At 41.9% G+C, this 13,226-nt stretch overlaps 1 protein-coding gene across 2 annotated transcripts in view; it reads right to left on the reverse strand.

The window, feature by feature from the left end:
* The window catches only part of LOC139689927 (uncharacterized), a 313,079-nt gene that overhangs the window by 216,240 nt on the left and 83,613 nt on the right, over positions 1-13,226 (reverse strand). Inside the window, exon 1 of one of the 2 annotated variants that reach the window (XM_071587062.1) lies at positions 1,178-1,447. The exons of the other annotated variant lie outside the window; for it this stretch is intronic. The gene's annotated coding sequence lies outside the window, so the exon portion shown is untranslated. Of the gene's footprint in view, positions 1-1,177; positions 1,448-13,226 lie in introns of those variants that run through there. 2 annotated transcript variants of the gene reach the window in all.

The following is a 13,226-nucleotide window of genomic DNA, read 5'->3' on the forward strand; positions in this document are numbered from 1 at the left end:
TTCATTAAGATCAATGACTGACATATTAAAGGCAAAGAGTGCGGACTATCATTTATAACGAAATCAAGGATTGCGAGCATTTTGGCCATTGTATCGCCAAAAAGAGGAGGCCAAAGTGGCCAAAACCACTCAGTAGATCACGGAGTGGCAGTTCATAGTCCGTCGACAGAGGCTCCATTGGCTCCTTCCACCTCCATGAAAAATGATTCGAAGACGACTATGCACTTGAATATCCACGACATTCACTTCGATTGTAATGATAGAATGTGATCAATTGCAAATTATTTACGTTAAAGAGTGTCTATCCTCCTATTACTGTGGGTAAGAAGCCACAAAGCTTCGTTCGTCCAGAGCGATCATTGCCGAGTGCCTTATGGGTGACGTCCAGGATTCAGACGGATGTTACCAGCAAAATGCTTCTTGGAAATCGGCCAAGTCCGGAGAAACGGTGATCAACAGGTTATCAAGGATTGCGCTATCCCTACGCGCGGTGAATAAACGACTCTTTCAGTTCATAACTCATGTTGGATGGCTGGCGTGCCCGCGGTTTCTTTCCGCTTTCGCTCCTGTTTGTAAGCAACTACCACGGACAATCGGCAAGAGTTTAATGGTCAAAACAAGGAATTTCGTCCACCGGATCGCCAACGAAAATATATCGATAAAATCGCATTTTGTGTATCATCCGATTGTAACATGAGTGGATGGGAGACGCAATTGTGTGGGGTTTTCTCTGCCGTTTCGGACCGAACGTTCGCAACCAACGGAAACAGTTGTAAATGTTCGGTCCGAATACGCCAACCATTGCATTATTCCTCTCGCTAAAACAGAGAGAAGTTGGGAACTAAAAACTAGGTACTTACTCTATTAGTGTGAACTGAATTGATTTTCTTCACTCTTCAAAACTATTCAGTAAAGTGTACGGACGTATTGGATGACATAATTCATCCTGATTGACATGCGCCCTCATACACAATGCTTACAGGGTCAGCAATCACAATTTTAGAACCTGCTCGATCTTGATTGCGTGTTGCCGCCTCCCGGGAGGGGGAGAAGGGGTGAGGGGAGGATAATTTCGCGCCCAAACCCTTCCACTCCCCTCTCCCCATTCCCCTTAAACTTCCGCCACTCGGCGAATCCAAGAGTTAGCGCAACCGCCGAAAGGAATTTCAGAGCTCACCTGTGCCGTCGACGCGAGCTTCCTCCCGGCGGCGGCTGACGGAGCGACGCCAAGCCCCCACTTCCTCCCGTCCGGCTGTCACCTCCGTGAGGCGTCGACGAGCGGTGATGAGACGAGGGGAACCCCGACCAATCGATCGATCGACCGGCCAATGGTCGAGACTAGGGGAGCCGACTGACTATTCTTAGGGCGGACTTCCTTCCAACCCCCTTCAACTGCGAGGCTTCAACGGCTGCGGCACACTCGGCGCGGCGGAGACTGAGGGCCCGCCTGCACCATCGCCCTTCTCCCTCCTCCATTCCTCTTCTTCTTGTCCCTCCCCCCCTCCCCCTTCCACCCCCCTCCCTCCTCCTCTCGTCTCTCTCCATTAGCAAGAGAGTTGTGTACGGAGGGAGGAGTGGGGGGAGGGTGGGAGTGGTGAGGAGGAGACACGGCACTCCACAAGCTCACGGGCGCACGCTCTGCGAGTGCTATCCCCTGGTGGCGAAATCAGCAAACTCGATGGGGGCGGAGTGACAAAGTGATCACCTTGCAAACTGATTGCTTGTTTGCTCTCCGTCGACCACCCCCCCCCCCCCCCCCGCGCACACCAAAGGCCGTGCCGCTGCGGCCGAAGCGTTCGTTTCCTCGCGTTGCGCTCCTCGGGCGAAACGGCGAGATGCATGCTAGAAATTTGATCGGCGCCGCTAGCATGGGGAAGTGGGGAGATCCACTGTGCGCCAACGAATGCACCGTTCGCCCAGCGCGAAGTATCGCGAGTCATCAAGTCTTATGACCAAAGATCGCATTGGCAATGATAAGATGACAGTGTACACCATTACCACTAAAAATATGGCGATGCGAAAGATGCGCTGCGCTGAACTGGTCCCGAAGGTGTTGGCGGATGGACGACCAAGAGCAGAGTGGAGTGTCTGTCTGCTTGCGAGGGCCTTCTGAAACGACATCGCGACGATTTCCCAGTCCCCTTAAGTCCCGACTTGGCACCAGTGGACATTTTGCTATTCCCAAAAGTGAAATCTTCCCTCAAAGGACACCACAATGGGACCCTAATCGCCGTCAAAGAAGCTAGCACACGTGCCCTTAAAGACCTTCAGGAATCCGCCTACCCTAGGGAGCCTTCGAGTCGTGGGAAAACCTCTCACGCACAAGGAGGGATGCACTTTGAATAATCCGCTATCCTGATTGGAACTTAAACTTATGTGTCGGAATAGCAAAAATTAAACTTAGGGCAAATTCTAGGTCTCGCTTCTCAAAGCTGCAAATGGAGTTATAATTACTCTAACAACAGCCTGAAAGGTTATTGAAAACCTTTAAATTCTCATACTATGGACAAAGTAGGCACCATTTATTACCACCAGCAGACTCATTATGTTCATATAGGAGACTGGCAATTTGAGTCGCACCAGCTCGGAGCAACGGGCCCCGGAAATACTCTTCTCCTCGTACAGCTTAAAATCGCCACGGCGGAAAACCAATACGAGCAACTATTCGAAAAGTTCAAAACTAAATTGTAGACCAATGTCACGATGCTTCGAGATAAAATGCCTAATTTGAGCTAACCCTTTTCATTTTGATTGCTTGCTTCATCCGTCCGGTGACCCAGGGAAAACTGCCGTTCATTTTATATAGTAATGCGTGATTAACGTAGGCCACCATTTGGTCAACTAAAAGAACTCAACTGAAACTTGAAAGCCCATCACTAGGAGATGCGGACGAGACTGATGAGTCGCAGTCAACTCCTGTGAATTTGGAAAGCATTTCATTTCAATGACAATAATTGACGTATGAAATATTTTTGTACATAAATCCCATATAATGCATACACCAAAAAGGCGCTTTTAAATCTTTATTTTTATTGCTTAGGCCTGTATGGAAGAAAAAAGAGTATTTCAATTCCTAAGTTCATTCTCTTCATTTTAGCTCAGTAGCTCAATATAGTATCCATAATTTATGTGGACGAGTGTATAAATATTAAATAATTTCAAACCGCTCTAAAGAAGTTGATGTTAATATATTTGTCAAATATAGATCAAAAATGGAATGCCTACCAAGAAATACTTTCAAGGCGTTCAGCCTCTCACGTTGACCAGTCGGTCCAGCCTTCCCCAAAAAAGGTTTATTATCGTTTCATACCCCTAATTAGTTCGTCTAGTACTCCTTGTGTATTTCCATGCATTCATAATTTAGATATATTCTTTGAGAAATAAGGTCATGACACCAATCGATCCACGATCATGTCTTTCATGTTGATAGAGTAAAATATCGGAACTATCATTGAACATCCTAGCAACTCCACATCCACGAATTCCGCAACGCTTCGAATTCCATCGCTGACTGACATGATGCCGTCGGTGGAGAGCAAGGAAGGCCCAAGACTCATCGTGGCTTGCGCTCCCGGATGTGCGGTTCGTTTGCTTATCCCGTATACTCCACTCCGATTCATCTCAAGGGCCTATTCTGTGCATAATAACGATAATTATTTCATGCAATAATCAATTTAAGAATTTTGAGATTTTAGGCTCCCTTCAGGGTGAAGGGATTATGTCGTCGTAAATCAAATTTAAAAAGTCGAGGGAATTTTTTTCAAACATTCGCTGAGAGAAGATATTGAATTATTCCGTTGGTCACAAGTTACACAATGCAATTCGTTTCGATAAAGAGGTACTTAATCGTTATTAAATCACATTTAACTTGGCAATTCGGTTGTCATGATAAACATTTTATATGTCATGCCCAAGTATTAGGGAATCATGAGCGATCACAGAAACACTACCATTTACTTTCGATTTTTCGATTTGGGAGTGTATTTTTTTAGCAGAAGGGCATGTTTAGGAATGATTTATGGAGCTTCAAAAACGCACTTAACTGCCCCCTTTACATGGATGGATATGGATAAATGAATGTCGAGCACCGAATTCGCTGCCAAGGAAACCGCGATAAACCGGAAGACCCTTTCCGGCGGAGAACCCGACATACCGTAATTGCGAACCATAATATCCGAAGCCGGATATTATGGTTCGCAAAGTTATTTCTTCGGCTCGGAAAAGCGAGTTCAGCCATGACCTCTCACAAATCGATAAAAAAATAAAGGAATGAAATAAAAGTTGGGAGGAATCCATGGAGGGGCAGCAAGCAGCCTCGATGCCTCCACTCGATGCCGCGGCGGTGGGGAGATGAAGGCGTCGCTGAGGGGAACACAATTAGTATTTCCCTTCGCTCGCGTCGAATGCCTTTAACGAGCGATTCGCGTCTCGTAGGCGGTGAGTTTCCGCGATTCCGGGAACCCACCTCGCACAAGAATCCACACGTTCCCAGCAGCCACCGCAGGAGACGACGCGGGGTAATTATCCAGAGGGAAGAGTTCCTGGTAATCGACACCGCTCTACTTATCATCCTCATTACTCTGAGAAACAATATCCGCCGGAATTGAAATTTTTATTTTCCCGAATGCCTCAACTTGGTCGTTCGCGTAATGCTAACACTTCCTCCTCCTCCTCCCCGTCTCGCCTACCCCTCCCCCCTTGTCCACCCCAAGCACCACTCGGAGAGCCGTCATCTCATCTGCCCATCTGCTTAGCCGACTCTTTCAAGTAGTATTAGTATTTAGGGGTGGAAACCGATAGCTGAGGTCATTTGTGCCATAGGGAATGGACAGGAAAGAATAAAGGGTGGAGAGAAACCCGGTGTGTCGGTATTAGATTACTCTTTACGAAAGGCGCCAAGGGGTCCGCAACTTAACGTCCCATCCGACGGACGGCGTACTCACTCAAAGTGCCCTCCACAAAGCACCTCAAGTAGGGATCGAGATACCTCTGAAAAATATTCAACACCGCCGGGAATTTGAACCCGGGCCCTCTGGGTGGGAAGCCAGTACGTTAGCCCCCGCACCATCTCGATCCCCTCGACTAATGCTAGCGAAGAGTTTCTCTTCCTCAATCCCCAAAACGTCCCACAACAGCCAAATTGCTCGCCTATCCCTATTGTGGAAATGAGCTCAGCTGCCACTCATCTCCGCTTATAAGAACAAAAACAATTATGATGAGTCAAAATCCATTGAGTGAGCAAAGAACTGTCATCAGATAAGTTCCCTCACCTAAACGGTCAGGCATATCCAAGGCCAGACATTTAAAAAAATTGCCTCGACTGAAAGTACATTGGCCTCCCGATTTAGAAAAATTAAAACACTGTGAACAATCAAATTTCAGGTTAAATAAAATTCAGGATTAAATACATTTTGTTGAATGCACATATCGAATAAATTCTAGTGCGTTGATATGCAAAATACGCCAAAACTATGCATACTTATTATACAATTTGTGTTTGCGGGATTTTTTTCGGAAATAAGATGTTTCGAAAAATAATTGGTTATGAAATGTTCAAATATCATCATTGCTCTGGGTGAAAAGGGATAAAAGATTACTAAAACCATATTGCCAAGGAAGAAACTTAAAAAGAGTGGTCAACCAATAATTCCAGAAAGACTTTTTTCTTGACTTAATATGCTCTATTACATTATATGCCACGGAATGCAAACCAATTCTCCATTCACCACGCTTAGTGGGTAACTCTCAAATATTGCTAAGAAGTAATCGCAAAATTCTAAAGTTATGGTCTACCTAACTATATATGATACATGAGAGTAAATTTCGCTTAGAATCATAAAAAGTTTCAGTAACTGCGATGCCATTTGTGATATCCTCGTGGTAGGTAGGTGAGTGTGAATTCGAATGGTATTCTAAGTCTACTTCACTTTTCCCTTCATCTCTTTTCCCTCTAAATAACAGTAGTTAGATACACTATCCGTTCCTCCCTGCCTTGGCGAAAAAATAACCTCGTGAAAATCACTTGCTCTTCCACGATTTTCCGATATCGCAAACAAAATTTTAAATTCTCTTTGTGGTGGTGTGTTTAAGTCTAGAAATTGAAACTTCGTATGCAGTGCTTCCGCTGAGTGACGAATATGGTGAGCGATATGATACATTCAGTCTAGATTTTACGCTTTATACGAGAGTGGTCCCAGATGTGCCCGGCCTGACCTATTGATCGCGGTAGTTTTTTGAAAGATATCACTGTATTAGAAAGTATGCAATTAATAAAGCCTATGTTTCCAGTTTGAAGACGCCACTTCGTTTATTTTTTGTTTGGCAGCCATCAAAAGTGAACGTTTACGAGTGAATTTGTGAGAATGGAGAAAATTGGTCATCGTCATGTGATGCATTACTTTTACTTGAAAGGCCTTAGCACAGCCAATATGAAAGCTGAACTGGATTCTACTCCGGGTGAGTCTGCTCCTTCGTTTACAACGGTTAAATATTGGGTAGCACATTTCAAACGAGGACGTACGAGCATCACATCGGTCGGCCAAATGAGGTGACGACTCCAGAAACGCCGAAGAACATCCACAAAGTGATCCTGGATGATCGTCCACTGAAAGTGATCTAGCGAGCCAGCAGGCATAGTAAAAATTTCAAAAATGGTGGTACATCGCAAATTAACTGAAAATTTGGACATGAGAAAGCTGTGTGCAAGATGGGTGCCGCGTTTGCTCACACTCGAGCCAAACCAATGTCGTGAAGATGTTTCAATTGAGTGTTCAGCATACTTTCATAGCAACAAAGCAGAATTTTTGTGATATTTCATAGCCATGGATGAAACATGGGTCCGTTACTTCACACCCGAGACAGAAGAACAATCAAAACAATGGATTCAAAAGGGAGAACCGCCTCCAAAGAAGGCTAAGACCGTTTCATCTACAGGCAAGGTCATGGCGTTGGTTTTTTGGGATGCGCGTGGGATAATTTTCATTTACTATCTTGAAAAAAGAAAAACTGTCAACGACGAGTATTATGCGAACTTATTACTACGCTTGAACGAAGAAATCAAGCAAAAGCGGCCGCATTTCGCTAAGAAGGAAGTGTTGTTTCATCAAGACAATACACCAGATCACAAATTCGTAATTGCTATGGCCAAAATTCACGAATTAAAGTTTGAATTGCGACCTCATGCACCCTATTCACCAGATTTGGTCCCCGCAGATTATTTTCAGTTCGCAAACTTGAAAAAATGGCTCGGTGGTCAAAGATTTCCCAACCGTGAAGAAGTGATGTCGGCAGTTAATGGCTATTTTGAGGAGTAAACCAGTTATTATTAAAAGGGTGTCGAACTTATCGAACATCGCTGGGAAAAGTGCATAGAGCTGAAAGGAGATTATGTTGAAAAATAAAAACATTTTTTTCCCAAATTTTTGTGTTTTCTTTGTTGGTTCAGTAATTCTGGTACCACCCTCGCAAGTATTCAGGGGTACTGTATTGACTCAATTAAAATAAAATTTAAAATAATTTTGAAAAAATTCGGAAGTAAGCGGAAAGTACCTATTGCTCGTTAGTAAAAATCTGTTGGACAAACTCCGACGTGATCTTATCATGCATTTTGTGAGCTTGTACTTAATTTAGAACCTTAAATGAAACCTGCAAGCAACCGTTGTTTTCATAATTATTTTGCGAATGATTTAAAATAACATACCAGCAAGAGAGTTTAGATTAGAAAGGGGAAGAGAGCGAAAGGGTTTTGCTAGAGACGAGGGAGGGCGGATTGAAGGGAACGGGAATCGGAGTGTAGGCTCACTGGTTTAATGCCTAAGATTGAGATTAAAAACTCCTGACAGAGATGTGGGGCGTTCGGTCCACCCTCAAGTATTTCATGAAATCACAGCTAGGCGTGGATGTGCAGCCAACATTCTCGAGTGCTGAATAGCCCAGTTGAGTCAAATAGCGTTTAACATCATCTTGAGATCGAGAACACGTTAGTTGAGGGCCATAGAGCAGGAGAGCAGTTCGGACGGAATCTTGCAAAAATAGCGCAGAGCAAGGAAGCGGGATTCGGTCGTCTGTGGGGCCGAATTACAAGCCACACGCTTCCTGAAAGGGATTCCCAGAGCCGAATTCCAGGCATGACGAGTGGAAACTCACCCGCCGCATGCAAATTTCCTGTAAGATAATATTTGGTAGGCCATTTTCAACAAAGCAATCAGTATAACCGTTATCTTACGATGAATTCCTGAAACTACCATTTTATCTTACTCAATTCTAAATACGCTGACTAGAAGTTTCTAATATTGAGGAAAAACTTAACTGCCTTTACCTAAATGTCAGTCATTTTTATTAATAAAAATATATTCGCATTATATTATTAAATGTTTCGAATTTTCTTCCCATTATTTTTTCATTTCTTTAATGATGAATCCCTATGTCGATATGTGGGTCAAAAAAGTGTCGAGAAGTTTGTGATTTCGCATAGTGAGGTCCAGCCAAAGGGTTAAGCAATCAAAAAAGAGAGCTGCTTACAAGTGCGCTGCCGCTTGCCTGAAGAAATACGCAAAACTCACGTATTTGTGGAGAAACAATTCATGGCTATTGCACCACCCAGACAATGCACATCAGCTCACACGGCTTGTTCGTCAATATTTAGCCAGAGACAGCAGTGCAAAGGTGTCCAAACCTTCATATTAGCCAGAATTGGCCCCGTGTGACTTTTTCTGTTCCCAATAATATAGAGAACCTTAAAAAAGAGTCGTTGTTTTACAAGTATAGATGAGATTAATAACGCATCACTGGGAGAGCTTAAAGATGTACCAAAGACTGAAATCCAGAAGTGTTTCGAGGATTGGAAAAAGCGCTGGCATAAGTGTTAATATGGTATCTAATGGGGACTGCTTCGAAGGGTGATGAATTGACATGGACGGCTAAATAAAGCGCTTTACAAATAACTCAAATTTCCGTTATTTATTTAACACACCTCGTACCTTGGAAAATCAATTTCATTTCAACAATCCCGTCACACCAACTCGTCTTGCTCTCAGCTGCGTAGAATACATTTTTAATGGCATTTTTTAATTTCTTCAGGCAATGAACAGAGAGAGCACTCGAAGAGCTCAAAATTGAGCAAAATGGAATAAGATTTTACACCCCCGAAGGTTGGAAAAAGTAATGAAAAAGGTCAGCCTTACATAAATTGACAAAAAGAGAATATCTTGTGATGGCATATTCAATTTTAGCAGGTCATAGGATCCCTATCTTTGCGGCAAACTGACTCTTCGGCCACAAACATTAGTTGTACATGACATTTGAGCGAGATCTTGCTGGCATATTTGCTTTGCAAAACTACCCAGAGTAAAGTAAAATCACGGAATCATGCCGTGGCGTGTTCGGTGAAATTCACGTCTCAAAGGTTCTACAGAGCAGGGCATCGAATTGGAAATTACGATTCCAGACATCTGCCTATCGCGCGATCATCTTGCCGGGCGACGATTAAGGCTGACTCTCTGGTGGGTCTATTGGTTCAGAGCGCTATCAAGCATACCTAGTCTAACTAAATACTTTAAACAAACCTTAAACAAATACTTTAAACAAACTCTTTAAACAAACCTTAAATAAACATTTTCCTGGCTCAAACGTGACAAACACTATCATTTAATGCGAGTGAATAAATCAGAAATGGTTAAAATCAAATTGTTTTGGAAAATCAAATCGTCAACGTTTCTCGTAGATTCTTCTCTTTCCGAAAGAGTTGCATGTAGGGGAAAGATGGAAGAGGATACGTCAGCCATGAATTAACAAGTCAATTAAATTTCCAGATTTGACACATTTAGACATATCATTGAGAAGTGTATGATTAAAAATAAATATAATGAAATAATAAGCTCTTGCGTCCAAACTTCATTTAAAAATAACGCTAAGCATTCACTTTCAATATTCGAATAAAATATTTTCTTTTGGCCTTCCCCCTTATGTGTTAAACAACTGAAAAGTAGGTGTTGTAAGCTCCCAGTAACAGTTAAGAGTACAACTTTTATGATAGTCTTTGTAACACACCTGCATTTTAGTAAACTCACGAAAACCTCTTCCATTCAACCTGTAACATTCCCTCTTTCAACTCTGAAGGCAAAGTCCCTTCATCTCTTCAAATGGTGAAAATGGTGTCCATCAATGTCTAGTGTCACTTAAGCTACGATAAAATGCAGACTTACGTGCATATATATATATATATATATAGATGATTTCGTCGAAGTAACACGGAAGTGTTGAATAACAAACAATATATGAACACATAAAAAGATCACTCACACGTGATTTCTTGATCATTTCGACGAAATTCAACTCCGTCTTCATTGGAAGAAATAGAAGTAATGAGCGGGTAGGTGTATATATATATATATATATATATATATATATATATATATATATACCCATATGTATATGTATATATATATATATATATATACACATACAAATATTAATATTATATATATATATATACCCATATGTATATGTATATATATATATACACATACAAATATTAATATTATTAGATAATCTACCGGTTATTATAGGTTTTGGATGGAAACAACTGCCTTAAAAAAATAAATATCTTATTTCTCTTATAAAAACATAACCCCACATCCTCATCTTCAACAAGCCCCTCATCATCTCCTTATCTTTCCTCCTTCCCTTCCATCTAACCTCAATATTCCTGCCCCTTCCTCGTTTGTCTAACATTCTTCTCTATAGATCATTCTTCAACATCCCACCGCCGATCAATATGCTTTTCATTCATTTTTCCTCCCTCCTTATGATTTCTCCCAACAAACCTTGCAAACAACAACACCATTTACCTTCTCTGCCTTAACCTTCTCTGGAATAGGAACTAAAACTGATCTCACAAAGTCTACCCGACAGATTCCTTCCTCATAGATACTACGAATCAGTCCATACAGACTCTTCCTCCCACATTTTTTCAACCTGCCTCGAACCTTTTAGTGAATTCGCAGGAATGTTATCCACCCCCACGGCCTTATTCGATTTCATCTCCCTTAATGCCCTTCCTATCTCATCGTCGAGTATGCCTGGACCTAAGCTATCTTCATCTACGCCATATTCTCACTCTATGCCTAAGCTTTCTGGCCTAATTTGTTTACCATGAAGTTCTTCTGCCCAGGAGATAACACCTGTATATTCCTTCCGTCATAAACACATGTATTACGTAGAATGAGCATACTGAAGGAAAATTAATAAAAATAGGTATCTGAAGTAATTGCTGTAAGCAAACGCATTTGCACGGTTCTCACTCAGTATTCCTGATTTCAATCTTAACGTAGGTTGATTAACAAATTTATAATTAACAAGTCGCATTATTATTAAAATACATATGTTGTAAGCATCGTAGGAAAATGTTATTATCACTGAAAAATTTAACAGTGAAAATAAAGAGTATTAATAAAATTAATGTCGAAGTCAAAAAATGTTAACATTTTTCCGCTCTGCATTTTTCTTGTCTTAAACAATTCCCTTTTGATTGAGTCAACATTTGGTGACACAAATATTTTTTTGATTTGACTGGGGATGTTCAAAGTTGAGCCTAGTAAAATCCAGAACAGTTTTGAAAACCTAACAGTGGCAGTTACTTGATTTCAGAAGGTCAAAAGGCAGTTTGAGATGGACAGCAGATTGGGCGTGGTGGTAATAAGTACTCAGAGGAAATTCAGGGCAGAATTGAGAAGCGGAAGTAACAAATTAGCACACGCGGTCCAAACAATGAGTGCGAACGATCATTTCATCACATTCGTTAGCTTCATTGCGGGCGCAAGTTTAGGAAAAGCATTTCACAGCGTTTCTATTACGTCTTTTAAATACTCAAAAATTCGTTCGGCCTAGAAAAATTTATCTCGGTTCATTGAATTTACTTATCTTGGGTGAAGGAGAAAGAATAATTTTCAGCACGTTTGTAAGGGTAAGACAACCCTCTCCTGGTCTAAAGAAAGGTTTGCAATTCAACGGCTACAGGGTTTTCGTAGGTTTTCCTATCATTAATTTTTAAGGGCATTTTGTCTATATTTTTTCATTTGTTTACCACTCAAAAAAAAATAATAATAAACATCTAATCTCGCGGAACAATGCGTAAACGTTTCGATCATATAATGATTGACTGAAGTGTCCCTTTTTAGTGAGAAACTATTTCCGTTGAAAATAGAAGACTTAAATGCTAATATACCGTTATCCCATCTATGCATTATCCGTACAAGTTAACGCTTTTTTGACTGCCAGACAAAACCTTTCGATACTGTCAGCGTAGATGGGGAAACAAAATGAAAGCCTGTCTGAAACACTTTCGCGATTGAGGAAATTAGATATTTTAAATGAAAGAGATTGTTTGATATTCAAGACCATGCGTGTTACTTCACCGTTCACGGAAAGACTGACAATGCAATTGGTGACGATCGAATCGAGATTCCCAGCTTCCACCGGATGGTCGAAACGATTTCCACGGAACGCCACACTTACACGTGCAGTTCACGTGACGGAGGGCCATTTACGATGCGTTTTACTTTGCCATGCCTCGGTTTTGTTCCAGGAAACTTTAACTGAATGGCAGACTCTCGCCGCCTATTCCCGTGCTTCTAAGACAAGCTCCTGATCCCACCGCCCGATCGCCGGCTGCGTTTCAGCCATCTGCAGATTTCCGCTTGGAAGCTTCTTTTCGATAGCGAGTGTTATGTGATTAAATTATCGATAAAATTATCGCCGTGAGAAATATGGACTGCATTTTTTGCTCACGGAAGCATCCCTTGTGGTAGGCATTCATTCAACTGTGCGGTAGAGGGTAGCTCACTAGAGCGGGGCGCTTGAAATTGCGTGCTTGTAACCAGGAGTCGTGACGAAAAACGATCCATCGATAATCCAAGCTCATTTCAGTTCCGAAGGGAAACTTGAGGGAGATGTGAGAGTCCACTGATAGCCACTGATTCCGCTTCGTAATGGCTGTGGAGAGCTCGCGTGAGACGTCTTTTAACTTTCAGTTTCATCAATAATTCCCAGAAAAAAATACTCGGGGAACCATTTCAGGTGAATTAATGTTGTATTCAGGCTACCGTATCACTAAAGGAGTGTAATGGGCAGCATAAGGAGTGTGGTCTGTACCTAATTAACGGTGACCTTGAAATGAGGGAATTGTTTTCGGTCCAACATTAGCATTAGATTTTGTGCCAGGGATTTAC

This window comes from Hetaerina americana, unplaced genomic scaffold, assembly GCF_022747635.1.
Source record: "Hetaerina americana unplaced genomic scaffold, ioHetAmer1.1.p SCAF_29, whole genome shotgun sequence".
NCBI classification, from domain to species: domain Eukaryota; kingdom Metazoa; phylum Arthropoda; class Insecta; order Odonata; family Calopterygidae; genus Hetaerina; species Hetaerina americana.